At 37.0% G+C, this 10,652-nt stretch overlaps 1 long non-coding RNA gene across 1 annotated transcript; it reads right to left on the reverse strand.

Moving 5' to 3' along the window:
• Window positions 1-398: 398 nt before the first annotated feature.
• Window positions 399-2,552, reverse strand: LOC147516247 (uncharacterized). The gene is made up of 2 exons (XR_015213616.1): window positions 1,561-2,552; window positions 399-1,184 (listed from the first exon to the last, which is right to left on the reverse strand). It is a non-coding gene; the product is annotated as an uncharacterized LOC147516247 (long non-coding RNA).
• Between the last annotated feature and the right edge of the window lie 8,100 nt (window positions 2,553-10,652).

Consider the following 10,652-nt stretch of genomic DNA (forward strand, 5'->3'; position numbering starts at 1 on the left):
CACCGTTTGGACTTAGTCCCAAACTGCATGGCCACACCGTTTGGTACTAAGGCCAAACGGCATGGCCACACGTTTGGACTTAGTCCCAAACTGCATGGCCACACCGTTTGGTACTAAGGCCAAACAAAGATGGCCACACCGTTTGGGACAAAGTCCAAACGGATTACATTTGATTGTTGAAGGTGTTTGATAGGTTTGTAACATACATTGAGCAATCAAATTATTGGAATCCATTCCAAGGGAAAATAAGTTATCCCTAAGGTCGATTAGTTTTTCGGTTTCTTCCATTTTGCAAAATATTTGACTTAGCTGTAGACAAGCCAAAAGAGTGAAAATAACTAAATAAGCCACTTATAGTTCGGTACCGCTTATAGTTTTATACTGAAATGCACAGTTGATACATGAAATTCATAATATATGAAATTTCTATTTCTCACTCCTGAGTATAAATAAGTACAGCCACAAGACAAATACATGAAAAACTTCAGCTCATCAACCTTATTTATAATCAAGCACAATTGGAATTTGAGCACAATTTTTTCATGAAAAACTTTAGCGCATCGTCTTCATAATCTACTTCTTCTTCAACAATCGCATCTTGATATTGTTGATACTTCAGCCTCAGTAAATTCCATCTCATTCATTCCTTCGCCATTGTACCAATGCAAGAAGACCTTCCTACGAAACATAACTGTAAATTTTTGCACATAACTGTAATCCAAAGCAATTATTGTGAAGCTACATCCAAAGCAACTTAGGATAACTCATCATCGACAACGCCACACGACATCCAAAGCAACTTAAGCCAATAACACCTTAACCAGCCACTTGATAATACACAAAACCGCTAAGAGAAGACAGACCAACAACAACTTAAATATTAACATTCCGATTGAGTGAATTTCTGAATCAGTCGTTATCCTCCTTGTGCAAATAGAAGCTCGACTCTCAGTTGGGGAAAATGTGGGAGCTCGACTCTCATTTATATTCAACGACGACGAGCTTCCACAATTATTTTCTTCATCCACCCACTTAAAATACCTACATTTCTTATCCTTAGGCAAACGTTTGTCATTTTTTTTCGCAAACACAGAAAGATCGTCCAGGATTCATTTGGGTATTCGAGACTCTATTAAGAACTGAGCTTCCACAATAAGGGCACCTCATTTATAGATCGAATTTCACTGTAGAAGGAAAAAATTAAAAAATTAAAAAATATCAAAATATGCAAATGTAAAATCACCTGAATATGTAATAACTATGGAACCCTAAACCAATAACATTAAAAAACAAATGAACAAACAAAAGTTAAACAGAATATGCTAGTTCAAAACTTTAACAGAGTTCAAAACTCTGACAGAGTTCATCGAATATGCTAGTTCAACGAACTCTGACAGAGTTCGCCGAACTCTGACAGAATTCAAAACTCTGACAGAGTTCACCGAATATGCTAGTTAAAACTCGTGAGTTCAAAACTCGGACGTATCACGGCATAAAGAATAATGACACGAGTTCAAAACACCGACTTTTAAAAAAAAGTTCTCAGTCTGTTTCGCTAACCTCCAAGCCAAGATGGAATTTGAAGCCCAAAATAGCACCAGTTGCCAATCCCACGAGGTAATAGCACCCAATATTTACATAGGCGACAATAGCTTGCCAACCAGCACCGATGGCCACACCTGCAAATTAAGTCATGTTTAATACTTGAGGTCTACTAATTTCATTGTACAAGTTCAACATTTCAGCAAGAACTTTCAAATTGTCCCAAGGAAAAACATATATGCACAACAATGCAATATACTAACCCGATAAACAACAAAGGGTTCGCATTAAGCTCATTAAAGTATAGAAACAACCCATTTCTTTCTCATGATTGTTAACCAGCAAGTAAACAAACCTATCTTATATTCAGATTGCTTTACCACTTAAAAGATACATTTTTTAGAGTTTTATATGGTTTTCACAGTGAAGCAAGCAATCAAATAGAGTAGTAAATAGAGAGAGTTGGGAAAAAATTGTACCAACTACTTTAGAAGGAGGGCCTTCGTCACGAAACCCACCACCACCATGACCTCTCTGGATCAGCAGGATGGTTTGATCAGCCTCTGGGTTATGAATTTTGGGAGAGAGAGAGAGAGAGAAAACAAAATTTCGTGTTTTTTGTGATTTTCGTTTTTTTTGTTTTTGAAATAGTGCGAAATTTTGAAATTTCGCAATTTTTGAGTGAATTAGATTTGATGATCTTGAGGTGGGATCGGACGGCTGAGGAGAAGAGTGAGATAAGAGTGGCAGATTTAGAGTGGCACTCTAGACAAACCGATATATATATATATATGCCTTGAAAGGGGGGAGTGGAAATCGGTTTCTTCAAGGAATGGTCTAAGACTACTGAATATGAATCTTTATCTCGATTTCATTTTTACACTTTTTTCTTTTTGATATCCAAGTGTATAAATTTTATAAATCTGTAAGGGACCTCCTACCATAAGTCGATCACAACAACTCCACCAACTCATAACAACTCTAGACATATGAACACTCGTCAGGTCAAGCTCAATGACTCGCACATTTGCCTGGATTAATGACTCACACACTCGTCAGCATCAATGACTCGTCACTCAATTCTGTCTCATGACATCATCACCTACTACTCTCATGACTCGCACACTCGTCAAGCTCAATGACTCACATACTCGTCAGCATCAATGACTCATCACTCGACTCCGTCTCGTGACATCATCACCTACTACTCTCATCATTGTTATTAGTAGCATCGAGCTTTTACCAGCCATAATACTCAAATTAGTGCCATCATTATATCCCCTTTATCATCATTACAGTCTCTTTACCATCATTACGCCCTATGCCAGTTTAAACAACCTAACACCTAGTGCTATTAAATACATGCTCATCTTAATCGCATATCTGTCCAGACCACCACACATGACCTACCAGTTATACACCCTCAATGCCTATAAAAGCCACCCTCAGAACTACGTTGGCTTGATTCCAGCACAATTGATTCGATCTAGACACACTTACATAGTGTTGGATACGTAGGCATCTTCTTACTCACGAAGAGCAATCATTTACATCAACCAAAACCATCCCCTTTCTTCATCTAAACTAGAGCTAAGTCTTAAATCATTGGTGTAATGTCCTATTAATCTCGTAGGATAAAATTAGATATTTACATTTTCCGCCGTATGGTGATCGATTTTTCGAAAATCTGTCAACCCACTTCCCCCAATCATCTCTAGTGAAATCATCTTCTCAGATGCTAAGCCCAATTTTCGAGTCTTGTATCCTACACCCACCGAATTAGATTGGGCAGCCTCCAGCCCAAGCCCAACAACCAAGTCCAAAGCAATATCCCAATAACACCCCCCCCCCCAACCTAAAACGCATACCGGGAACAATATTTTCTCACCAGTCTAACCGGTATTATCTCTCTCACGCACCAAAAAAACCAAAAAAAAAACATTTCAAGTTTGGGCAACTGCCATTGTTGTTAAGAAAGTGAAGTTTCCTCTCTTGCTCCATCTAATTTAAGTTTGGGCAACCGCCATTGTTAAGAAAGTGAAGTTTTCTCTCTTGTGCTCTCATCTCTCACCAACACACCATTGTTAAGAAAGTGAACCATTCTCAACACGTCATTGTTATTCCCACTGTGCTACAGGTTTGTTTTCTATCTATTCTATTCATTTTAATTCATTTTATTCCATTTCATTTAGAATGTTTATGGGTAGATTGCATTGAGTACGTGTTGAAATCAGTTAGAAATAAAGTTAAGTGTTTGTAGTGATTGTAGTGTTTAAGTGTTTGTATTTTGTGGCACTTGTAATGTCGAAATAATTGTAATTTAGCTCGAAATGTAGAAGGCATTGTAATTTAGCTGGAAATGTAGAAAAAATTGTGTTATGAAACACTAGTTTATCCGGTATACTTTCGCCAAGTTTCTCGTCTTTAAAGTCATTAAGAATCTTAACATTGTATGGGAACCGATTTACGGGCAATGTATCTGGTCGAATATGCTAGAATGGTGAATATATGGAAGCTTAGTTTGTTGGTTAGTTTTGGAATCTTTGGTTACTTGATTTGTCGAGAAATGAGTTTTATGGAAGGATACCTGGTACATTGTTCAAGCATTGTTTTAATACTAGGTTCATTTGTCTTGAACATAGCAATTTATCTTGTTCGATTCCATTATCTATTGGAAATTGTTTGAATTTAATGGGGTTTGATTTTGATTTTAATAATCTTAGTGGTAGTTTTCGTTCACAAATTTGTGGTATACCATGTATGACATTTGTTTCATTGCGAAATAATTCTTTAGTTGGAGATGTTAGGGAACAAGTTTTAGTATGTTAAAATTTGAAAGTTTTGGAACAGATGTATGCATCTGGTTGCCCTGTATTCAAGTAATGACTCAAAAAATCATGAGTAGGACTTTCAACTGAAACAGAGTAATAAGGAAGTGTAATAGTAGTGTTAAAAATTTCAATACGAATTATCCAATTTGATTTAGATTTTATTAAACTTATTATAGTTACTAATACTTGTTTTTTTTTCTTTGTAGCAATGGGTCCTCGATCAAAGAATGTCAAGAATGTAGTGAAATCTACATTCAAGGGTGTGCAAAAGTTGTTTGGTGGTGGCAGTTCCTTTTCGGGTCGCGGTGACATGCCTGAGCCTGAGAAAAAGAGAGTTAGGGGGTCAAATACATCGGCTTCAATCCGTAGAGACGATAGAAAAGCGGATGATGTTGATCCTACTAATGTAGGCGATGTAGATTTAGGAGAGAAAAAGAGAAGAAGGGAGTAGGCACCTCGGCATTAGTGCGTCGAGGGACCACAAATAGGTTGCTGAAGTTCTGAGTAATGTAGGTGGTAGTGGTAGTGATAATGATACTGAGAGTGAGAGTGAGAGTGAGGGTGATATTAATTTAAATTTAGATGAAGATGTAGATGTAAATGTACATATGGATCGTGGGAAAAGTATAGTTGAAAGTGATGGGGAAGGGGAAGACTCAGGTGGGAAGGGAGATGATGGGGAAAAGTCTGGTGATGAGGAGGGTGATGAAGAGGATGACGACGGAGGATGATGATTTAGAAGAGTTGGTGGAAGCTGAAGCACGAGTGAAAGTCGAAGCACCTCCAATGGGAGATTATGTGAGAAAATCCAAGGATGATTTGGAGTACACACGATGTGTATATGGTGGTGACCCTAATGAGTCAGAGCTTCTGTATGACTATGCAATGCATGTGGCTCGCGATGTTTGGGAAAAGAAGGTAATATCATAGACTTAGTATCTTGATTTTCCTTTGCCTTTACAAAACCTTTTGCTTCTCCTTATTGAGTCTTTGTTGTTTTAGCCAGAGCGCGGAATGTTGAAGTGTGTTCCGCATCTATCTAAGTTAAGCCAATAGGATGTCATGAATGAGTTCAAAAACTATCACATATTTGAAAAAGAGCTTAAGAGGACTGGGTTTTATGATCTCGTATTTGGGTATTACAAGTATCATGATCCGCCGTTGGTCTCTGTGTTTGTGGAGAGGTGGCATCCAGAGACTAACACCTTCCATATACCATTTGGGGAGATGACTGTGACTTTGGATGACGTCTCCCAAATCCTAGGCATCGCGATTAGAGGTCGAGAAATGCGAGGGAACACAGAGTTGAGCCGTGAACAATTAGAGAATCTCTTACACCGTGCTTTGGGTATCCCGCTACCTCTGATTAAGGCAGAGATAGAAGCAAACTGGACAATCTTCAACAAGTTCAAGATGAACAAAATTATTTCTACCAACATGTGCGCTACCCACACTTTTTTCACTCTCTCAGGATTTGCTTGGGTTCTCAGCAGCATGATAAGAAAGCACTGATGACGTCCTAAATGCAAGATGACAATATTAAATCTTGAAGCAAATAGGTATCCAACAAAGAGCATACTCATCCACTTATTTAAGGGTGTGTAACCTTCTTCATGTGGGATTGTTTTCTTCACAAAAATAACCTCATTTTGACTGTACAAAGTACAATAAAGGGGGAGGTAGTCAATAAGCTCTTGGTACAACTCTTTTCTCATCTACGACCAATCTTCTTGACTTCTTCCTATTGCAATACACATAGCTCTACCCGCAGTTGCCATCGCCAACAGGGTCATTGGCTCTAACAATGTATTTGTGCATTTCTTCAGGAATATCTAACTCGTAATATTTAGGACCTCTCGAGATGCCAAAGTCTACCCCATCTCTCAAATTTCGTGGTGTGGTTGTTGATTCGTTGATTTTATGAGAGTTAGGTTGTCGTCACTTCAAAAACTAGTTGAAAATTTTATCAAAACAAGAGGAGAGAAAAGGATTTAAGGAGAAGAGAAAATATATTTTGGTTGTTGATTTAGATTTTGAGAATAAAAATAGATCTACTACCAAAAAGCAAATAAATAAAAAGGGCGATTGAGATATACAAAAAATTGGTAGAGATTGGAGAACTAAAATCCACCCTAAGATTCCTTCGATGAACAAACATGTTAAATCTATGCAACTAATTAGTCAGAGACAACTAATTAGAAATGACCCCTCATTATTTAGTAATTATCTTTAGTCTACCAAGAACAAGTATGTGGAAATACACAAAAACATTATCTTTAATCAAATTTGTATATTTCACTACCTTTCATTCACTAATCTCTATCTCTATATCATTAATGAACAAAAGGTGTTAACTTTCTTGCATAAAACTTAACAATGATTTAAAACATCAAACTTCCTCTATGGGGTTTCATTTAACTCTCCAATTGAGAGTGTTACCCCATTGTCATTGGAAGCTATTCTATAACAAATAAGTAAACATGAAAATAGAATGTTAAAAGTTTTTATTAATGGTGACTAGCCATGGTGGCTAGCCCTAAATTCTAACCCTAGAGTTTTGAGTGTTTATCAGTTGTTTTTTTAGAAGCCTTATTTATTGGTGTAGTTGTTTTTGGTGTTTTTGGAGAAGCCTTCTTTCTTATTGTGGTGTGAGTGTTTTGGGTGGGTGTTTTTAGAGAAGTCTTCTTTTTTGGTGTGGTATGGGTGTTTTGGGTGGGCATAGTGTTTTTCTGCAGTGTGGGTGTTTTGGGTGAACTTAAGGACTTCGGCGTACATTCCAATTGTTGTGACGAGACCCACTCCTCATGGTCACGTTGAGAATGTTCAAAACGAGATGGATCTCACTTTGAAGAGTTCTCATCTCTAGTTGGAAGCTTTCTCTTGCAACTACCTTTCGGTCGACCTTTGGTTTTTACTTCCTCACGAGGCAGCACTAGCTATGTACTTTCTGGTACGACAATCTCCATAAGCTTCCTAATCATAACCCTCTGCTCTTCTTCAGAAACCACTGCAAACCTTTTCATGAACAAGTCTATCGAAGGTTTAACATTGGGACCAACACCCACTGACACATTGGGAGAAGCAGACAATGTTTTCCAAAAGGGGTCGATAGCAGTCAAAGGGATGGACCACTCTTGCTCTTCAAACTCAATTAATTCGTGAGCACATGGCAGTCCATGGTTCGTGCACAAATAACACCAACACCTGATCTCCCCATCTTTAACACGTTTTACGCGGGTATCTATTTCTTCAGAAAGCAAGTCCAAACATTTGCATGAGACAAGGCCTCTGAGTTCACGAAATAACAAAATCTGGTGGTGGTGCTGAGTTACGTACAATCATACTCTTCTCGGAGGTAGATCTAATCTCAGACATCTGGATCTCTAGAATCGGGTGGATTAAGCTAAACATACCCAAAAAATCATGACAGTTTGCATTTTCTAGTACACGTTTCACCTAAGCATGAGACCCTTCAACTCTATTGGTCGTTGTACTCCCGAAGTGAATGTGTTGGTCAGTCCAACAACATACGAATCGATCCCTATGAGGAAACCAAGTCTCTCGCAAATAAATAACAAAATTGGAGTACTCAACCCTATAATATTTTCCCAAAGCATCCCATCTCTTTGGAAAATAAACCTGCATCTTCGATTTGACTACAGTGTTCCACGAGAACTGGGCCTTCTCTACAAGTTCTGCGCTTGGGAAAATATCATAACATTTTGAAAGGATGCACGTAGCGATATGCCATCTACATAGATGCTTGTGTGCGTTAGGAAAAACTTTATCAGCGGCACTCATCAGAGCCAAGTCCCTGTCAGACACGATCACGGATAAGCTTTTGTTACTAAGCAAGCTACTAAACTGACGCAGGGCCCACTCATAGTCGACTGTTGTTTCGGATTGAAGTAGCACCTGACATACAGTGAAAGACTTCCACATTGAACTCACCCTAACAAACTGTACGAGAGGCCACCGATACCTGTTAGTTTTGTAGGTGGCGTCTAACATGAAAATTGTTGGAAAAGTCCCAGCCAACTTAAGACCTTCTGGATGGGCCCATAACAACCCCGTTATCTCTTCAGTATTCTCATCCTCTCTCAACTTTTCAAAATAATGTTTCTTTTGCTAACAACTCACACAATCTCTGCAATTACGTGAGACCGTTCATATCCAATCTCCTCACCTTCTGCCTTGTAGTATAGACTTGGGATATACTAGATATGTTTTCATGATTCATATTCTTGATGGAATCCAAAAAAAATTTAGGCTTTATTCCACACTTACTCATCTCTTACAAGTACTCGAACTCTAGAACGGTCAGACGAGTAGCAAATGCATGTCTTACATCGCCAATACATGGTTGTGAATACCATTTCTAACTTCTATTTTCCAACTATCGACAGTGCCGTGTTGGAAAACACTTTTTAACTTAAATGGACATCCCGATTTCTTGCTTCCCGACTTTCTCTTATTAGCCCTCCATTCACCTTCCTTCTTGTGTGATTGATACACACCTAAGCACTCGCAAGCCAAATTCAACATTGTTACTCGGTTTCCCTTAGCATACTCTAACTTTTCAATTACCACAACCACATTAACTTGTTTTCCTCTAGTGGTTGCCCAACCAATTGCCTCACTACGTGTATGAAAGACCTAAACACATAAAAAAAACAACTATTATTAATACACTAATAAAATTTCATTTAAAAAATCAAAACAAATTAAATGAAATCAATGCCTACCTCCATCATACCTCGTCCGTAGTAAATATTTATGTTGTATAACTTAAAATCGGTTGAAAAACATCCACGTCATTCGAGTTTGCAGAGGATCGGTTCTTGGATCGCGGCAAAGGATCCTACATATAGAATAAAACAAGAGTCTAAAACAATTTGTGTAATGAGGGATTTCAGAGTCGCCAAAAAAAAATGAACTTCTCATTAAATTTAGTCCAAATGACCCAGCCATGTCGGCCCATAGAGTTCCCAAACGATCCAATCATGTCGGCCAATAGAGTCCTTAAACAACCTAGCCATGTCGACCAATAAAAGATCCAAATGACCCAGCCATGTCGGCTAATAGAGTCCCCAAACGACCAGCAGTGTAGTTTGGACTCGGATTCTAAATGTTGTTGATACCAAATCGTACTTGCAATATGTTAAATAGAAGTTTGCAACATTAACAATTGTAGATGCATTCAATCAAACAAGAGTTTTGTATTCATTCATTCAATCAATCATGTGTTTTGCATTCATTCTAATCAATGCTCTCTTGCATTGTAGATTCATTCATTCAATCAATCAAGTGTTTTGTATTCATTCTAATGTGTTTGTAAATTGTAGTTGTAATGGTTTACCTCATTATTTGGGTTTGGTTGTCTTTGTCGTCGACGATTTCTCGGCATCTCTTTTGCTTGACTAGTCGCATCTTCTATTTCTTCACTTTCTATTATAACTTCTTGACCTTCAACATTTTTTGCCACTTCTTCACTTTTTATTGCAACTTCTTCACCTTCAACATTTTTTCTCATTTCTCCTTCTCTAATTTGTTGTTGCACCTCAAGCATTACCTCAAATGCTTCTTCTTCATCTTCATGTTTCATTTAGGATTTTGATTGGGTTTTGATTGAGTATGAAAAGAGTAAGGAGTAAATGAGAAACTTGAGTATTTGATTGGATTTTGATTGAGTATGACAAGAGGAGTAAGGAGTAAATGAGAAACTTGAGTATTCAATATAAAGATGTTTTAAATACATTTCAAAGATGTTTGAAATTTTGATATATTTCAAATAATTGAGTGAAATATATTTGAAATTATAACTTTTTATGTTGGTACGAAATTTGTAAACCCTAAACCTCAAACTAGTTTATGATTCACAATTGAAAAAAGAAAATGGAAAATAACAAGTTTAGATATAAAATAAATTATTATTTTATATTTGAATAAAAAAAAAAAAAAAAAAAAAAAAAAAAAAAAAAATTATGTTGGTACAAAATTTGTAAACCCTAAACCCCAAACTAGTTTATAATTCACAATTGAAAAAAGAAAATGGAAAATAACAAGTTTATATATAAAACAAATTATTATTTTAGATTTTGACATATTTGATTACATTATTTAAGATTTTGGCATGTTTGTTTATATGTTTTAACTTGGTCATACAGATACTACGTCATAACAGATAAGGAGTGCATGTAAATTGTGTTGATGCAACTAATTGTGTTGTTCTTAACCCAATTTTTTAAATCGGATTTCAATTGGGGTGTTTTGATCATT

Source organism: Coptis chinensis, chromosome 2 (assembly GCF_015680905.1).
Source record: "Coptis chinensis isolate HL-2020 chromosome 2, ASM1568090v1, whole genome shotgun sequence".
Lineage (NCBI taxonomy): Eukaryota > Viridiplantae > Streptophyta > Magnoliopsida > Ranunculales > Ranunculaceae > Coptis > Coptis chinensis.